Here is a 19,477-nt window from a genome sequence, read left to right on the forward strand (position 1 = left end):
TAAGTAAGTGGGAAGTTGCAATGTGACCCGAACCCATGCTCTTTTTTTTTTTTTTAATGTATGGACTTTATTATCTTTCATTTGTTTCTGATTTATGTGAATTTTTTCTTTAAAGATTTTTTATGCTGTCAACCATTTTTAAAGTGTTTATTGCATTTGTTACAGTATTGCTTCTGTTTTATATTTTGGTTTTTTGGCCTCAAGGCATGTGGGATCTTAGCTCCCCGACCAGGGATTGAACCCTCACCCCCTCCATTGGAAGGCAAAGTCTTAACCACTGGACCACCAGGGAAGTTCCCCTTATGTGACTATTTTTCTGGCAATTTTTTAAAATTTTATTTTTTATTGACATACAGTTGAATTACAGTGTTGTGTTAATTACTGCTGTACAGGAAAGTGACCCAGTTACACATTTATGTACATTCTTTTTCATATTCTTTTCCATTACGGTTTATCACAGGATATAGGATATAGTTCCCTGTGCTCTACAGTAGGACCTTTTTGGGTTTTTTTTAAATACATGCACTTTTTAAAAATAAATGTATGTATGTATGTATGTATGTATGTATGTATTTTTGGCTGTGTTTGGCCTTTGTTGCTGCACGCGGGCTTCCTCTAGTTGAGGTGCACATGCTTCTCATTGTGGTGGCTTCTCTTGTTGCAGAGCACGGGCTCTAGGTGCCTGGACTTCAGTAGTTGTGACATCCGGCTTAGTTGCTCTCTGGCATGTGGGATCTTCCCGGACCAGGGCTTGAACCCATGTCCCCTGCATTGGCAGGCGTATTCTTAACCACTGCGCCACCAGGGAAGTCCCATGTAGGACCTTTTTGTTTATCCATCCTGTATATACACCAGTTTGCATCTGCTAATCCCAAACTCCCAATCCAACCCTCTCCCACCCCCTCCTCCTTGGCAACCGCCAGTCTATTCTCTATGTCCCTGTTTATGTTTCTGTTCACACATAGGCTGTAACCAGGCTCTTAATTACTTTGTTATCCTGTTCCCTTGTTAAGAAGGGTTTAAGGAAGGCACTGAGAGAGAAGCCAGTGACCACTAGAAGTGCAAAAACAGTGGGGCTGTCAGAAAGCACCCCTGTCTCCTTCCCCCATCATGAGCAGAATTTTTAAATGGCAGAGTATGTAAGAGTATGTGATGACATCTCTGGATTAAATTATGTCTCCCTGGTAAAACGTACAGATAAGTCTTTAGTTCAATCAGAGTGAAAGGTGAGATCAGAGAAAAGCTGGAGTGTCAGATTTCTTGTAGAAGGTCCTGCCTGATTGTTACTAAGAGGGCTACTACAGTACTAGTTAGTTCATTAGTCATGGGTTGAGTGTTAGAGGAGTGAAACAATGAGCAAGATGTAGTGTTGGCCCTCTAGCAGTGGAGTGAGAGGGGAAGACGCACAGCAGATGTCTCATCCTGCACGTGACCTGCTGTGACGGGCATATTCAGGGCGTTTAGTCAGTGTTTGTGGAAGAAGAGGGGGAGCCGTGAGGCAAAGAAAAGTCATCAAAAGGGGCAGTCCCTAAGCTAAGTCTTAAAGGACTCGTGAGAAACTGGTGAGTCAGCCGGTGAAAGGCAAGGATACTCAAGGCAGAGTGGACAGCGGAAGTCCAGAGCCGTGAGTGTGCGAGGGGTGTGTTACAGAGCCACAGGCACAGGCTCTGGAGGATCAGTGCAGTGTCCCCAGGCAGCAGCAAGTGCCCCTAAAGGAGGCAGCGAGGAGGAGGAGAGCATGTCTTAACCAACCATGTGCGTGGAGCTGGTTTCCTCAGAAAATAGCTAAGAATGGAAAGGACAAGTTCGGATGGCATTTTAGACCACTGACGTCAGTATGGATGAGGAATCTGAAGAAGCCTGGAGATAATTATGCCCCACTCTTCTGAGGAGCAGTGCTTTATATTTTCAAGTGGGATTTTCACGCTGCCACCTCCTCTCCTGTCCCTACTGAAAGGTTTATAGGCCGGCAGAAGGGCGAACCTGGCTTAAGTAGAGTTAATCAGGTTCCTTTACTGTACAGCTTCTCGGGGCTGCTGTAGGCTAATGTTCATTCTGGATCGTCACAGCAGGCGTATGGTACACAGCCATCCTCAAAGCTATTTGACCCTAGAGTCCTTTTTTAATAGAATGTCTAACAACTGGTTCCACCGAACAGCAATTTCGTAACTTCTAGACCAGGTAATAGCAAGAAGAAAGGGGTCTGAAATAAGGTATAGATGAAGGGAGGAAATAAGTTCTAATTGTATTTAGGAAATTACCAGCAAGACTTGACCTTGGGAAGTAAGGAAGAAGTAGGAGGCGGAGGCTGAACCCCCATCTGTGTGACTAAGGTTGGGTGGTGGTATCATTGAGTTTGGAAATAGGGGATAAAGAACTGAAATGGGGAAAAGACTTTAGTTCTGGACATGTAGAATTTTGAAGCACCTGTAGAATTCAGAAGACAAACTGGTAGATAAGTGGACATGCACGTGGAGACATGGAAAGATAAAAATTTGAATGTCCTCAGCACATATCAGCAGTCATTAAAATCATGAAAATGGATGAGATGTCAGAGAATTGTGAGCACTGACAACGTTTAAGTGATAAGCAGAGAAAGAATTCTGGGAAGGAGAGAGGTGCTAGAGATTCAAGAAGGAGGAAGGAGATACCAGCGTCGTCCTTCAGAGACTGTGAGTGTCCATTGGATTTGGGCAGTTAGGTCCCCAGTGACCTTAGAGCAGTGCAGGGAAGTGGTGGACAAAAAGCCAGATGGCAATAAACTGAGGGTGTAGGGCTGCCTGTCGGGGCCAGGCGGGGCTAGTGAGGACAGTGGGAAGAGGCTGCTCTCAAGGGGTTTGGATGAAAAGAGAAAATAATCAGCAAAAAAGAATTTTTTAGAATGAGAAGGACTTCTATTTTACATGTTGAAATGAAGGAACCAATAAAGGAGATCCTGAAGATGTAGATAATAATTTAGAGAATTGGGGAAACACGGACATATGAATAAGAAAAAAACCTTGCACAGTATATAAAAATCACTTGTATCCTTCGAGCTGGATGGATACTGGTAAGTTTGGGAGGAAATAAAGGTAAGAAGAGAGAGAAGTTAAAGAAGTTTATACTGATAGCCTCAGTTTTCTTTGACACAGATTTTTCAGAGACACATATATACACATACATAATTACCGTTCGAAAATTCTTTCATAGTTACATGTTTTATTAATCACGTCTGAGAAAAGTCACTGATTTTCATTTTGTACAGCATTATCCTGTAAGGACAAGATACAGTGACAACTTCCATGCTTTTTGCATATCAGACCTGACACTGAAAGTATCTGCATAATTGAATTTTCACTTCTTATTTGTAATAAGTTTATCCTTAGGAGGATACTTTCATAGTGTTTGATCACAGATGAGTTTGGGCATTGCTATCACTCAATAATGTTAAGCATCTGTCAGGTTCTCTCCTATACTGTATATTAATTGTTTGTCCGCTAAGCAAATATTTATTGGCGGCCTGTGGGAATAAGATACACCTAGGTCCTCTTTCCTTGGTATATTCACAAAAGCCTCTGAAACTAAATTTCCAAGTCAGGCCATACTAAGGCCTGGCATATTAAGTTTTCGTTGTTAACAGTTTTTTTGTGTTTGTGGGGGTTTTTTGTTTTTATTTTTTTGAAGCAAGGATAAGACACTGTCTTAACTCAGTAGTTGTCCATTCATTAACAAGTCAAAGAAGACATTGATGAAGCATGGTATTTTGAATATCCTTTCCACAGAATAGGTAATGGGCCATCCTGAAACTCTGGTGAGATGCTTATCATTTTCAGATTTTGGAGTAGCTGAGAAAACCCTATTACACCTTGAATTATCACTAGAAACATGAATTCAGCCAAATAAAAACAGTGCCTCTGCCTACTGAGGTGGTCAATTTCCATCTCAACAAAAGTGACCATTTCTCCTTTAGATTAAAATCAAGAAAATCCCCTCTGTCCAGGATGCAATAATGGGGTGCACGAAAGAGGAAAACTGAAGCTATTCCCTCTTTACACCTGAACAGTGAATTCATTCTGGTATCAAATATTTGTTATGATTCTGTTATGACCAGGTGCTTTATTGTTTAGAGATCAAGTTACTGTTCATTCTTGGTAAGTAAGAAAAATCCACGTTTTAGGACTCTGAATAGTAACTTTATATATATTATATAAATATATATATATATATAAATAAATATGTATATTATATGTAATATATATTCCATCTATTCAACAAAATTGTAACTTCCATCATCTCTTACGAATGATGAACTGTATTCACTCTTTGGAAAGGGCTTATAGGGAATTAAAGTCTCCATATACTTTTTATATAAGACCGTGGAAACCAAATTCTCAACTGGGAGCAAACTTAGGTTTTGCTATGAAGGTTTATGCTTGCCTGGCCTTAGAGGGGTAGGCCAGGAACTCAAGTTTTTTTCCTCTAAGTTACTTTCATTGATGCCACCCTGAAAAAATTTGGAGGGAGTATTTTTGAAATAGCTTTATCTCAGTAACCCTTTAAAAAGGCTTCAGGGTATGGGGAACATAACTGTCAAAATGTTCAAGCAACTCTTGTTGATTTAAGTGTAATGGATCAGGAGCAATACAGGAAGGAGCTGGGTACAAAAGACAAAAGGCGTGAGGCTATTTCATGTATTGTTTTTGGCTTATTGTACAAAACAGAGAAAGTCTCATACACTCGCGCAGCCAAGGTCCCCTACTGTTCTCTCCTTTTAGTAGAAATAAAAGAGAGCTCGTTTCTCAATAGCAGCATTCTATCCTTAAGTGGGTACACAGTGATATTCTGATGGTCTCTGGAGCAGAGAATAATTCCGTGGCAGCTCTGACCTCCAGTCACCGGGTTCTCTGTAACTTAGTCTTTCATGGCCAAGGACTATAATCATTATTTCGATTTATATTTAGCATCTCAAAATGGAAAGGATTCCATGGACAACAAAACAGGAAGTGATTTCATGAAGTGTTTTAGTATGGATAAAACAATAAACTATAAAAATACAAATCATCAGTAAAGCTTTTTCTTTCCGGAGAACTATATTCAGAAATTAATGTAAGCCTCTAAGGTGCGCATGTGTGTTTTTTCACCCATGATCATGTTTGTATGTGTGCGCATTCCACTGCTACAGGAGACATGCAAAATGATATCAGATTTGCTACTATATGCAGTACTGGTTTCTCCCAAGAACTGTGTGCTCGCAGGGTTCGTTCAGGAAGGTGAGTGTCCTACCACCTCATCACAGTCATATCTCATCACCTTCGGCAGGAATAGTTGACACTTTAACCTCACATGCAGGCTTATTAAATTAGTATTACTCATCAGAACTTGCTTACTAATAAAACAAGCTGAATTAGCCACTGCAGAATCATATTTGGAAATTCAATGAAAATTTTACCTTTTTAATAAAGGCCCAGAAATATTATTTCAGAGCAGGTGGTACAGAAAACTGTGGTCAAATTTGACATTCATTCATCATTGAAGTGTGGAACGTGACAGGTGAAAATGGATATTGATTTCTTTCCTCTAATATTTGGAAGAGTTCTAACAGGTAAATCAAATGAGATAACAAGACATATCAAGTCTCACTCATTTCTATGATCACATCCTCCCCACATATCACTCCTTCGCCTGCCATGTTTTGAATAATTCAATGCCCATAGTCTTTCCAGTCCAGTGTATTATAAGACACACTCAAGCTGGGTTTCAATCATATTAGACTGAAAGCTGAACATTTTAGGAAGGATTATTTAAAACCAAATGCGTCTTGAGCCCAACAGCCTATGAAACCAAACAATCCTGGGAGTTCAGTTGGATTCAGAAAATTCAGTAATCCTATTTGATGTATGTTAACCGTATCAATATTAACAACCTTCTGCTGGATTTCAGCACTGATTTGAGAGCTGAGTTACTACTGGTCTTGTATTTTACCTAGTTGTGAAAGCACTGAGAGAGTTGTTCTTGGGTTGGACTTGACCCGCCTCTGGGAATGCTCTCTGTTCTATCCATCTTGAAAAACTTTATTCAAGTGCCATTTCTCTGCCTGCCTTCTCTTCACTTGCACCCCTTGGGAAAACGAAAGATGCTCAAATATAGATGTGAACACTGCAGGTGCTCTGCTTGGCAATGGTGTCTTTCAGCTTCCCAATAAAAAATTATATTGCTGACCACCCATTTGACTGAAAAGTGACTCATTTTACTGACAGATATCTGGATTGAGATGCCAAAAGAAATAGGTCATTTCAAATTTCCTTTTTAAGTCATAGCTTTGTGTTGCAACACTACTTGTTCAAAACTTAGATCATTAAGGTTCCTTCCTATGACCTCCAAATAATTAAAATGTTCTTCAATAGGCTATATAAAAAGCAAGCAGAGGGGCTTCCCTGGTGGCACAGTGGTTGGGAGTCTGCCTGCCGATGCAGGGGAGACGGGTTCGTGCCCAGGAGGATCCCACATGCCGCGGAGCGGCTGGGCCCGTGAGCCATGGCCGCTGGGCCTGCGCGTCCGGAGCCTGTGCTCCGCAACGGGAGAGGCCGCAGCAGTGAGAGGCCCGCGTACCGCAACAAAAAAAAATAAATAAATAAAATGAAGCAAGCAGAATATTCCTAATTATCAATCTTTCTCTTGAGTCATATAGTTCTTGTAATTTCAAGGAAGAGAAACTCAAATGTAAAGTGTTACAATAGCCAAGCATACCAGCACTATTATCTAACCATTCAGCAATTTTCTCTGCCAAGTCACTCTGAACCTTAGACTACTGAGGATGTCTTCTTAATTAATTTTTAAGGTTCTCCTCTTTTGAATTAAAAAATGGTCACAATTTTATAAGTAAAATTAAAGAAAAATACCAAAGAGAACATCTGAGATGTTTCCATTAGGCATTATATATATATACATAAATTTAATAGATATACATATATACATGCACTGGGATAAATCTCCATCTTCTGTGTCAGTCGGACATAGGTCCATTTTCTTAGGAATAGGGAACTCCTTTCACAGTGGAAGTGAGGAAATTGGCTGGACCATCCTTCTTGAAAATAATTCTGTGAAGCCGCCATTCCTTCTAGCAATCTACTACTCCATCAGTGTGTAGTTCATCAAATTCAGGTCTTCTGAAGCCAGGCTAGAAATACAAAGTGAGGTGGACGACTAAGGTAACTGACCAAAAAGGAGGAAAGGAAGAGGAGCAAAACAATTTCCCAATTTCATTCTTTCCCATATTCTCTGTGCTTGACAAGGGAAAAAATATTCGGGTCTGAGTGCCTCTCATTCTTAGCCATTGTTAGTTCAAAGTCTGAGAAAAAAAAAAAGGTAAAAACGAAAATATGGAGTCCAGAATTCCCTTAGCTCTCTTGCATGCAATATCACAACTTAAAAGGCCTTCCAAAATGGAGGGATAAACTTTTAAAAATATAGCCCAATCTTTTCAATCTAAACAAGTAAACACTAAAAATATATTTTAGAAATCCAGCAAACACACTAACCACAGTCAAAGCAAAGGAAGGCTTATGGCTTACCAAATGACAGTGGCTGTCTACAAGAGAGAGAAAGAGAATAGTCCAAAATTCTATCTGACCTGGCAGAGCTAGGAGGGTGCCCTGGTTAGGGTCTTTCATATACAGTTATTCAAGCTCAGACTTGATCATCTGTCAGGGATGCTACAGTAGGGAGAGATTTGCCATAACTGTGAGACTCAGCAAGATCACTTCCAACTCTAAAACCTACAACTTTAATTTAATCACCAACACCAGCCATCATTAAGAGCGACCTCAAATAACTCCAAATCTCTTCATCTACTCACATATTCTTTACACAGTCAGCAGACCTCGAGTGATTACTACATGCCAGACACAGTTCTAAGACCCAGAATAAGGGATAAGAAAGGTAGCAACCTCTGTCACTGGGGGGCTTGAGTTCTTTGGGAAGAAGTTCATCTAAATACAAAGAAACACCAAAGATAATATTTGGTTTGATTATTATTCTGTGAAAGAAGTAAGGTAATCTGTTAAATTGGGACTGAATTAGGCTAGTAGGACAATCAAGGAAAAAATATCTTTAAGAGATGAGTGCCAAAGAATAGAAAGGAATCAGTTATGGAAAATTTTTCTGGAAATAATATTTCCAAAACATGGGAACAGCGAATACAAAGTCCCTGAGGCAAGATGAAGCTTAACTACAATCAAGGAGCAAAAAGAAGCTAAAAGGTTAGGTCAGGAGATAACCACACAGATTTACACCAGCTGGTCCCTAACTTCAAGTCTACGTGGGTATATTCTTCAGGTGAGTTACATATATATCATCCAAAAAACACAAAAAAAATGGACTCCAAAATTACCCTGGAAATTCTGAGTGAGATTCTTTACAAAGGCACAACCATATTAAAGATCACAGCCATCATTCTCCAAACTCCACTCTGGGCATCACTTGCAGGCATTTAACGGGGGTGTTTCATATCCTCTCTAAAATATTGGGCAGGGAGAACAAACACCCTAGCATGTCTGCACTGTGCACCTAGTGTCTCACAATTGAAAAGTAGCCGGAGCTCACCCTGCTGATGGCTTTGCTGGGTTTTTTTAACCACTTATTAAGAGTCCCATCTCTTTTAAGAACTGGGATATATTTTTTGAGGAAATAAACTACAGGAAAATTCAACTGACAGAGATCATACTGTAGTTGACTTTTCTGTTCTTTGTTACATTTATTCGTTGAGACAAACGTCTGTTCTTAGCCTTTTTTTAATGGCTCTGTTAAATAGAATGGACACAGTACACTGCACATACTTAAAAACACAATTTAAATTCTGAAATATGCATATACCCATGGAACTGCCAACACAATCAAGAAAAGGAACATATCCATCACTTGCAAGTGTTTATGCCTCATTCATAAAGCCCCTTTTTTCCACTCACATTCCAGCCCTCCACATCCCCAAGTGAGCACTCATATGCTTTCTTTCATTAGAGACGTGTTTGCATTTTTCTAGAAATTTAGATAAAAGGATTCACACACTGAGGACTCTTTTATCTGGCTTCTTTCACTCAATGTAATTATTTGGAGAGTAATTCATATTCTGGTGGGTGTCAATAGTTTATCACTTTGTTTTGCTGAATAGTGTTTCACTGTATGGGTATACCACAGTATATTTCTTCATTCTCTTGTTGATGGGTGCTCGAGGTTGTTTCAATTCTGTCTATTAGAAATAAAGATGCTATGATGATCCATGTACAAGTCTTTGTGTGCACATATGCTTTCATTTTTCTTGCGTAAATATCCAGGTGCAGAAAGGCTGGGTCATACGGTAGGTGTACGTTCAACTTATGAAGAAACAGCCAAACTGCTGACTGGAGTGACTGCACTCTTGCCCTCCCACTAGCATGTAAAAGCCGCGCAGTTCCTACACTGCCTCACCAGTACTTGGTGTGGTTGGACTTTTCTAATTTTAGCCATTCAGTAGGTGTGTAGTGGTATCTCCTGGGGCGTTCATTTCCATAGAGCTAATAATGGATTACATTGACCAACGTCATGTGCTTATTTGCATCCGTACACCTCCTTGGCAGGATCTCTTTTTAAATATTCTTACCCATATTGTTAATTTAAAATTTTTTTTCTAATTACTGAGTTTTGAGAGTTCTCTACGTGTTAGAGGCACAAGTCTTTTCAGGTGTATAATTTGTAAATATTTTCTTCCAACCTGTGGCTTTTCTTTTATTAATAATGGCTTCCAAAGATGAAACCCAATTTATTACTTTTTTTCTTTTATGGATCTTGTTTTTGGTGTCATCTCTAGGAAATCTTTGCTTAACCCAAGGTCAAAAAGATTGTGTCCAAGTTTTAGAGATTTATGTTTTGATCTACATTTAGGTAATTCTTTATATGGTGTGAAGTAGGGATCAAAGGTCATACTTTTGCATATGGTGAACTAGGCACTATATCCATGTACTACATGCTTCCAGCACCATTTGTCAAGAAGACTATCCTTTCTCCTCAAAATTGGCTTTGCACCTGTGTTGAAAAATCAATTGTCCTTATATGTGTGGATATGTTCCTGGGATCTACATTCTATTTGATTGACCTATTATATCTGACTCTTGGTTATAATATATTCTTTCACTGATTTCTTTTCACTTGCTCATGTAAATAGTCTCCCAGTAATATAGCCTTACCATATGACTGGACATACCTAGATATACCTGAAATGCATTTGATAAATCGATGGAACTTGCACTCAAACTAGGGTTACTTTCCAAAAACTCTTAAAATGTTGAGGTGTAAAAACGATGTACTCTACAGCCTTCCTGCCTCAACCAAGTATATGTTAACACATCCCCACACAAGCTATTTTGCATGTGTATGGGGCTGTAGAGTCTGGGGAGTATGAGAGTGGTATGTGCTGTCTATCCCAAAAGATCATCATAGGAGGCAAAGGAAACATTAAGGAAGTAGATAAGAATAGTCAAATGCCGAATGTTAACATATTTCTCATGCGTTTTTAATATTTACATTGAGATAAAGAAGTAAATTATTATCAAATAAAATACAAAACTTTAGAGAATATTTCAAAATGCTCTTTTTTGCCAGATGCAACAAGATACTAGGAATAGAGGGATTTTCTGGAACCGGCTTATCTTTCCTTTTCTTATCACCATCGAGTGATGGGCTTGTATTTTATTCAGTGTATTGTACATGTGGGTGTGAAGAAGATGGAAGTTGTCTCAAAAAGAGAAATGAGCAAAGAATATATGTCGTCAACTTGTCTAAAACACTTTTTCATGTTCTGACTCATTTTTCTTTGTATTGGCATTTCAAGGCATTTTGTTTTTTAGTGACTATTAAAAAACCTTGATAATTTCAGTGAAATCCCATGAAGATAATATAAACAACAGTCATGGAAAATGAAAAGATGATAATAGCAACCAGCACTGTGCTATTTCTTGTCAGTGTTCTTTACTATTTAGAATAGTAACAAATCCCGTATTAATTTGACTTTTTGAACTTTGGCCTTTACTTTGGTGGAAGAAATTCCTTACACTTTGCTTATTATCTGTTTGCAATTAAAAACAATTAATGACCATACTTTGATATGATCATCTTAGAGTTGTATAGAGGGAGGATAGTTATGCAACTATTTATATATCTATGGGTTCAAGGAAGTTTAAAGGCTTGATATTTGAATCCTGTGGAAAGTAGCCTCCTTTCCCAGAGGGAAATGAACATATACATGTACTTAATGTAGTTTAAACTAAAGCAACACCTGTTCGTAGAGGCACCTTCTATTCCAGGTATGTTTAGGTATAGGGAAGGGGAACAAGAGCTATAAAACATAATTCTTGTGTATAAGAAGTTTACAGGGGCTTCCCTGGTGGCACAGTGGTTGAGAGTCCGCCTGCTGATGCAGGGGACACGGGTTTGTGCCCCGGTCCGGGAGGATCCCACATGCCGCGGAGCGGCTGGGCCCGCGAGCCATGGCCGCTGAGCCTGCATGTCTGGAACCTCTGCTGCGCGTCTGGAGCCTGTGCTCCGCAACAGGAGAGGCCACAACAGTGAGAGGCCCGCGTACCACAAAAAAGAAAAAGAAAAAAAAAAGTTTACAGTTTAGGGGGGTTGAGGGCACTCAATGACTCAATGCGGATGAGCCTGATGCAGGTTACGAAAAGGTCACCCTTGAATAAACTCTGCTTTAGGAAAGACCAGCCTACTCTTATTCTGTTAAACTCTTTAATGTGGTGCTCAATATACCTGAATATCAATGTCAAAGGCCACTTTAGAAATGTTTCCAGGGGTGCTAACAGCCAACAAGTTAATATGATTCCTATACACTTGACACAACTCACCAGAGGTCTTGAATTCGGTGAGCATATTGGCCTCCTTTAAGAAAGATCACCCGTTAAACTTCGAATGCTAAGTGCTAAGAGAATGAAGTAAGTAATAAGTGATATTCAGGTTCAGAGGCGGAAGAGAAAAGACGTCTCACCTTGAGTAGAACATTTTGTTGGATTCTCCAAAGTGGCAAACAATAAGGAGAACACTCAATAACTAAGACTGAATAAGTTGAGAAATAAGATGAAAGCCTAAGATGGAGGTCAAAATGTCCCCTAGATTTAAGGATACATTTAGGCTGAAAGGGAAACGATTGAAAAAGATGTAGAAAGTGCTAAATATTTCACAAAAAATTATTAGAACAAAAAATGTATTAGAATAAACTTAGCAAAGTTTGTTTGCAGAATATGAAATCAACATACACACATCACTTGCATTTCTGTACATTAACAATGAACAATCTGAAAAAGAAATTAGGAGAACAATTCCATTTACAATACCATCTAAAAGGATAAAATACTTAGCAATAAGCTTAACCAAAGACATGAAACACTTGTACACTGAAAACTACAGCAGTATTGAGAGAAATTAAGGAAGACATAAATAAATGGAAAGACATCCCATGTTCATGAACTATTGTTAAAATGTCCATGTTACACAAAGCTATCTACAGATTTAATGCAATGCCTATCAAAATCCCCTGTTTTTGCAGAAATAGAAGAAACCACTCCAAAATTGATATGTAACCACAAAGGACCCTCAATAACGAAAGCAAACTTGAAGACCTCACACTTTCTTTTGAAATGAAGTTTTCTTGTTATTGTGGGTTAAAAGTCCAGTCCTAAGTGTCCATAAATTATCCTCCTAAATTTATATTTTGGTTCATTCTCAGTGACAGGGCTTTCAGTGCCTGAGTGGTATTGAGGGCCCCTTCAATATCTGTAGCTTGGACTCCTGTCACTGACATGGTGTGGGTATCTCACAGCCTTGGCTGTTTTTACCAGTTTATCAAGTCCCAGATGAACCATGCTCAGAAGGGCCCCACACTTGCTTGGTTTCATGCTCTGATATTGCTGTCTTAATATTCTTAATGATTTTATCTTTGAACTTACGTTCTGTAAGTAAAGTTTATGGGACAATAAAATATATGCATGAGCAGAGGAGACGTGTGCAATATGTGTGTCTGCCACCATTCCTGCTGCCCCATTCACATCTAGTTTTCACCCTGCTTGTGGTGTGCTTTCCATGACATGCTTATTTGGTACCCATTTGGAGTCTTGCTGTGTTCCACCAGAATTCTGTGCTACTGGTCACATCCAAGACTAAGTGAAGGTGTTAACAGATGTGGAGGCCATGCTTTCCATTTGAATCCGAACTTACTTCTAACACAGAAAGAAAGTGTTGTTTTTGTTTTTTTGGTTTTTTTTGTGCAGTACGCGGGCTTCTCACTACTGTGGCCTCTCCTGTTGTGGAGCACAGGCTCTGGATGCGCAGGCTCAGCGGCCATGGCTCACGGGCCCAGCCGCTCCACGGCATGTGGGATCTTCCCGGACCGGGGCACAAACCCGTGTCCCCCGCATCGGCAGGCGGACTCTCAACCACTGCGCCACCAGGGAAGCCCGAAAGTGTTGTTTTTTAAGAAACAAGAATGTCCAAGGAATCTTATCATATTCTTTCTTACTCGTGTTACTTCCCAATATTAGCCAGTCTGCTGAAAAAGATGACATGTATGAAAAAGAGAAGAGAGAACAACCCACAGAACCCATTTAGGACTCATCCTAATCTAGTATGATGTCATCTTATCTCGATTCTATCTGAAAAAAGAATTTACTTGGGCACATTCACAGGTTCCAGGTGAACATGAATTTGGGGAGGACACTATGCACCCCAGTGCAAATACTTTCAACAAGACTTTTTCTTTGCAGTTTGAACAAGAGGCACTATATTTTCATTTTGCACTGGAGCCCACACATTATGTCACTTGTTACCGTTAGAGCCCATGTTGGAAAATGGGGCTTCATGACATAGCCAAGTGAGTCTGTCAACTGAATTCTAGAGTTATCCAGACTTACCCACTTTGTTGCAGCAAGTTGGTTCCAGGCAAAGCCAGGTGAGAGGGGCATGTCCACAGTGGAGCAGAGAACTTCTGTCTCTCTATCACCAGACTCACTCCCAAGATGAAGGAAAGAAGAGCTTAGCAAAGCATGGCCAGTTATTCTTCCCAACTTTGCCCGTCAGGTAGGTCACCTCACCTAGCCAGTGTCAGTGAACATAAGAGCAGGGAGGTTAAAAGTTACACTAATCAAATTCCCTTCACATGCTGGTACCCGTAAGAATGAGAAGGGAAACTGTCACTAATGCTCCCCTGGTGTTTTCAATCTCTTAACCCACTCAACGATGCTTTTAAGCCTATAGTTAATGGAATATGGCTCTCCCTTCAGGAAAGAATAGACCTTTATCAGGACAGTCCTGCTCACACTTTTATGGGGCTACTCATTTGAGTGGCCTCCAGGAACTGCTGGTGGATGCCTTAGAGTTTCATCCCAGAAGTCTCTGATATGGGTGAGAAATTGCATTAATTCAAATGAACTCCAAGGCTACTCATATCCAATGATCAGAAACAACTTTTTGTTCTACCAGCCATCCACAACATAGCTAACCATAGACATTTGATGAGGTCAAATGACAAACTAAGATTAAATACAGAAAAGCATCCAGTAATACAATTCAGAAATCATAGAAATGTTGCAAATTTGTAAGTACACCTTTGCCAGTATCAAATTCTTCACAGACAAATTAAAAGGGCACACATGACACGCTCTTATGAATTAAGGTTCCAAAGTATTAAATCCCAATTTTGAAATCAAGTTTCCTTGTTACTGTGGGTTAAAAATCCAAAGTCCTAAATGTCCATAAACAATCCTCCCAAATGTACATTTGGTTCATTCTCAGTGACAGGGCTTTCATTGCCTGAATGGGACTGAGGGCTCCTTCAGTATCTGTAGCTTGGACTTCTGTCACTGACACGGGTGTGGGTCTCTCAGGGCCTTGGCTGTTTTATCAGTTTATCAACCCTCTCATGAACCATGCTTTTAAAGAGTCTAAAGAGTTACTAAGATACAATTTGATTTTTTTTTTTTTTTTTTTTTTTTTTTTTTGCGGTACGCGGGCCTCTCACTGTTGTGGCCTCTCCCGTTGCGGGGCACAGGCTCCGGATGCGCAGGCTCAGCGGCCATGGCTCACGGGCCCAGCCGCTCCGCGGCATATGGGATCCTCCCAGACCGGGGCACGAACCCGTATCCCCTGCATCGGCAGGCGGACTCTCAACCACTGCGCCACCAGGGAGGCCCTACAATTTGATTTTACAGCACTATCCCCAACATTTAAAAACAATCTCAAAAGCAAGCCAAACCCCCACTCTTAGAAGAGTGAAACTAGGCACATTTTTGTTCCCGGAATCCAGTAAAGACTTTGATCAAAGAACATAGCGGAAACTCAATGGCATTTGAGAGAAAGAGAAAGTCTCTTTGGTTTTAGCCTCACTAGAATGTCCATTAGTCTATGCCATTTAACTGAAATTTCTGACCTGCGAACTTCGAACCAGGAGGAAACTTTTAGCTTGACATTGATTTGTCACTATGAATTTGCCATGTGCAGTGCACAGCCCTGAGCATCTGTCACACATGGACTCTTGCGTTATCCTTCCTCTTTGATGACCTTGTTGTTTACACTGCAGTACTGAACTGTTTATGGGTTCTGTCGAGTGACATTACACCTCCAGGTCTGAGGCGTAGATTTGACAGTCCTATGCCGCCATGGCCATTTTCACTGCCTCCTGCTATGGAACTACATAGACCAAAGGCGGCTGCCTTTAGGACAACATTTCTTTCTCCAATATAATTGACAAATCCAGTGTCAGCTTGGGTCCACATGTGAAGGGCGTCACTTGAGCCTACGGTAGACCATATGTGTCAGTGCCGACAAGTTCTATAAAACATGTTTTCCTTATAATTGAGTCTTTGTCTCAGTCAAGCCTGCTTGGGAAAAACTGTACCTGAAGAGTAAGGCAAGGTGGACGGCTGCCTGAGACTTTCCTGCCCTGTAAACTCCTGCACACTCTCAAGTCAAGTGCCAGGTAAAGGTCTCTGTATACTAAAGACCCTCCAGGTGCCTTATTCATTCCGCTCCAGGTATTGCTCAGTCACCTGCAACTCCCTAATGCCCCTTTTCTTTATATCAGACCTTTACTTAAGTGGCTCGAAAGAAACAGCCACTCTCCCACACCATAAGCTGCAGCCATCAGCCAAAATCAAAGTATCTTATGGCTGGTGTAGTGGGTTGGATGGTGGCCCCCAAAAGGATATATCCATGTCCTAAGCCTTGACTGTTACCTCATTTGAAAAAAAAAAAAGGGTTTTGCAAACGTCATTAAGGATCTTGAGATGGGATTTCCATCCTATATTAGCTGGATGGGTCCTAAATAGAATGACAATTGTCCTTAATATACAAGAAGGGCAGAGGGATATTTGAGACACACAAAAGAGAAGATACAGACACAGAAAGGGGGTGATGTGAAGACACAGACCAAAACTGAGTGACGTGGCCTCAAGCCAAGGAAGCTGGCAACCACCAGAAGCTGAAAGAGGCAAGGGATAGAATCTCCCCTAGAGCATCAGTAGGGAGAGCAGCCTTGCTGACACCTTGACAGCACACTTCTGGCCTCTACAACTGTGAGATCGTAAATTTCTATTGTGTTCAGCCTCCAAGTTTATTAGTCTCCCAGCAAGCACGGCACATTTATACAGCATGCATTAAACGTTTTCTAAGCTTCAGCAGTTTACTGCACAAACCTAAATATTTTCAAACAGTCAAAGGTTTCAACATCCCACCATACATTAAAGACCAAGGCAGTAGACTACCTTCCTTGGCAGTAACAAAAGATTTTCCACATGGACATTTTCCTCTCCAAAATGTCTGCTCCTTTCTTTTTATTTCTCAGTGTTCCCAGGTAATGCACCAAGTGTCAGGAACTTCTAATTACCTTTCAGCAAGTACAATGCCTTAATTCCATTTGGTTTGGAATAAATTAGGAAATAAGATAAAAGAGAAAAGATGGAGGGCCGAATATTCCTGTTACTCTTGATAACCCTGGCTTGAGAATCCAGTTTGAATGAAATGATCACATAACTGAACCGCAGAATTGGGCAGATTTACTAACTAGTAATCCACAGAATGAGAGAAACAGAAGACACTCACACTCTCAAGGGAGAGAACAGAATTAGTCAAGGCAAGCATGCTCACTTAATTCTTTTCAAGCTTTCTATATAAGTCACTTGATCACCCTGGGGCAGAGTCAGTAAAGAAGCAGCGCTGATAGGACCCTACGCGCTCTCTTGACAGGACTGAAACATCAGGAGCAGGAAAGCAACATTCCCTCACTCCCCACCACCGCCACCCCCAGCAGTAAAAATATGATCATCCACATAGACAATGTAAAGAAATCAGAAACTACGCTAACTCTGATTCACTCTTAGTATACCAACAGCTAATCGGGAGCCTTGTGAAAAAACATCTTGATTACTTGCTAATAAAACTCCTTAGGGGCCTGGGGGAAGATGGTGGAAGAGTAAGACACGGAGATCACCTTCCTCCCCACAGATACACCAGAAATACATCTACACGTGGAACAGCTCCTACAGACCACATTCTGAACGCTGGCAGAAGACCTCAGACCCCCCAAAAGGCAAGAAACTCCCCATGCACTCTGGGTAGGGCAAAAGAAAAAAGAATAAACAGAGACAAAAGGATAGGGACGGGACCTGCACCAGTGGGAGGGAGCTGTGAGGCAGGAAAGGTTTCCACACACTAGGAAGCCCCTTCGAGGGCAGAGACTGCAGGTGGCAGAGGGGGAAAGCTTGGGAGTAGCGGAGGAGAGCACAGCAACAGGGGTGCGGAGGGCAAAGCGGAGAGATTCCCGCACAGAGGATGGGTGCCGACCGGCACTCACCAGCCCGGGAGGCTTGTCTGCTCGGCCACCGGCGCGGGCGGGGCTGTGAGCTGAGGCTCGGGTTTCAGGTTTCTGTCGGGAGCACAGGGAGAGGACTAGGGTTGGCAGCCTGAACACAGCCTGAAGGGGTAAGTGCACCACGGCTGGCCGGGAGGGAGTCCGGGAAAAAGTCTGGACCTGCCGAAGAGGCAAGAGACTTTTTCTTCCCTCTTTGTTTCCTGGTGCGCGAGGAGAGGGGATTAAGAGCGCTGCTTAAAGGAGCTCCAGAGACGGGCGCGAGCCGCGGCTAAAAGCGCGGACCCCAGAGGCAGGCGTGGGATGCTGGGGCTGCTGCTGCCACCGCCAAGAGGCCTGTGTGCGAGCGCAGGTCACTGTCCACACTCCCTTTCCGGGGAGGCTGTGCAGCCTGCCACTGCCGGGGTCCCGGGATCCAGGGACAGCTTCCCCGGGAGAGTGCACGGCACACCTCGGGCTGGTGCAACATCACGCCGGCCTCTGCCGCCGCAGGCTCGCCCCGCACTCCGTACCCCTCCCTCCCCCAGGCCTGAGTGAGTCAGAGTCCCCGAAGCAGCTGTTCCTTTAACCCCATCCTGTCTGAGCGAAGAACAGATGCCCTCCGGCGACCTACATGCAGAGGCGGGGCCAAATCCAAAGCTGAGCCCCGGGAGCTGTGCAAAGAAAGAAGAGAAAGGAAAATCCCTCCCAGCAGCCTCAGAAGCAGCGGATTAAAGCTCCACAATCAACTTGTATCCTGCATCTGTGGAATACATGAATAGACAAGGAATCAGCCCAACTTGAGGAGGTGGACTTTGAGAGCAAGATTTATGATTTTCTCCTCTTTTCCTCTTTTTGAACAACACAATAAGTGAAATGAAAAATACTCTAGATTGCATCAATAGCAGAATAACTGAGGCAGAAGAACGGATAAGTGACCTGGAAGATAAAATAGTGGAAATAACTACTGCAGAGCAGAAGAAAGAAAAAAGAATGAAAAGAACTGAGGACAGTCTCAGAGACCCCTGGGACAACACTAAACGCACCAACATTCGAATTATAGGAGTTCCAGAAGAAGAAGAGAAAAAGAAAGGGACTGAGAAAATATTTGAAGAGATTATAGTTGAAAACTTCCCTAATATGGGAAAGGAAATAGTTAATCAAGTCCAGGAAGCACAGAGCGTCCCATACAGGAAAAATCCAAGGAGAAACACGTCAAGACACATATTAATCAAACTGTCAAAAATTAAATACAAAGAAAACCTATTAAAAGCAGCAAGGGAAAAACAACAAATAACACACAAGGGAATCCCCATAATGTTAACAGCTGATCTTTCAGCAGAAACTCTGCAAGCAAGAGGGGACTGGCAGGACATATTTAAAATGATGAAGGAGAAAAACCTACAACCAAGATTACTCTACCCAGCAAGGAGCTCATTCAGATTTGATGGAGAAATTAAAACCTTTACAGACAAGCAAAAGCTGAGAGGGTTCAGCACCACCAAACCAGCTTTACAACAAATGCTAAAGGAATTTCTCTAGGCAAGAAACACAAGAGAAGGAAAAGAACTACAATAACGAACCCAAAACAATTAAGAAAATGGGAATAGGAACACACATATCGAT

General features: G+C 41.5%; 1 pseudogene across 1 annotated transcript in view; it reads right to left on the reverse strand.

The window, feature by feature from the left end:
* LOC308611089 (centrosomal protein of 78 kDa-like) overlaps positions 1 to 19,477 on the reverse strand; it is a 727,725-nt pseudogene that overhangs the window by 589,436 nt on the left and 118,812 nt on the right. The gene's annotated exons all lie outside the window — the stretch shown is intronic.

This window comes from Mesoplodon bidens, assembly GCF_964165515.1.
Source record: "Mesoplodon bidens genome assembly, contig: HAP1_SCAFFOLD_157, whole genome shotgun sequence".
Lineage (NCBI taxonomy): Eukaryota > Metazoa > Chordata > Mammalia > Artiodactyla > Ziphiidae > Mesoplodon > Mesoplodon bidens.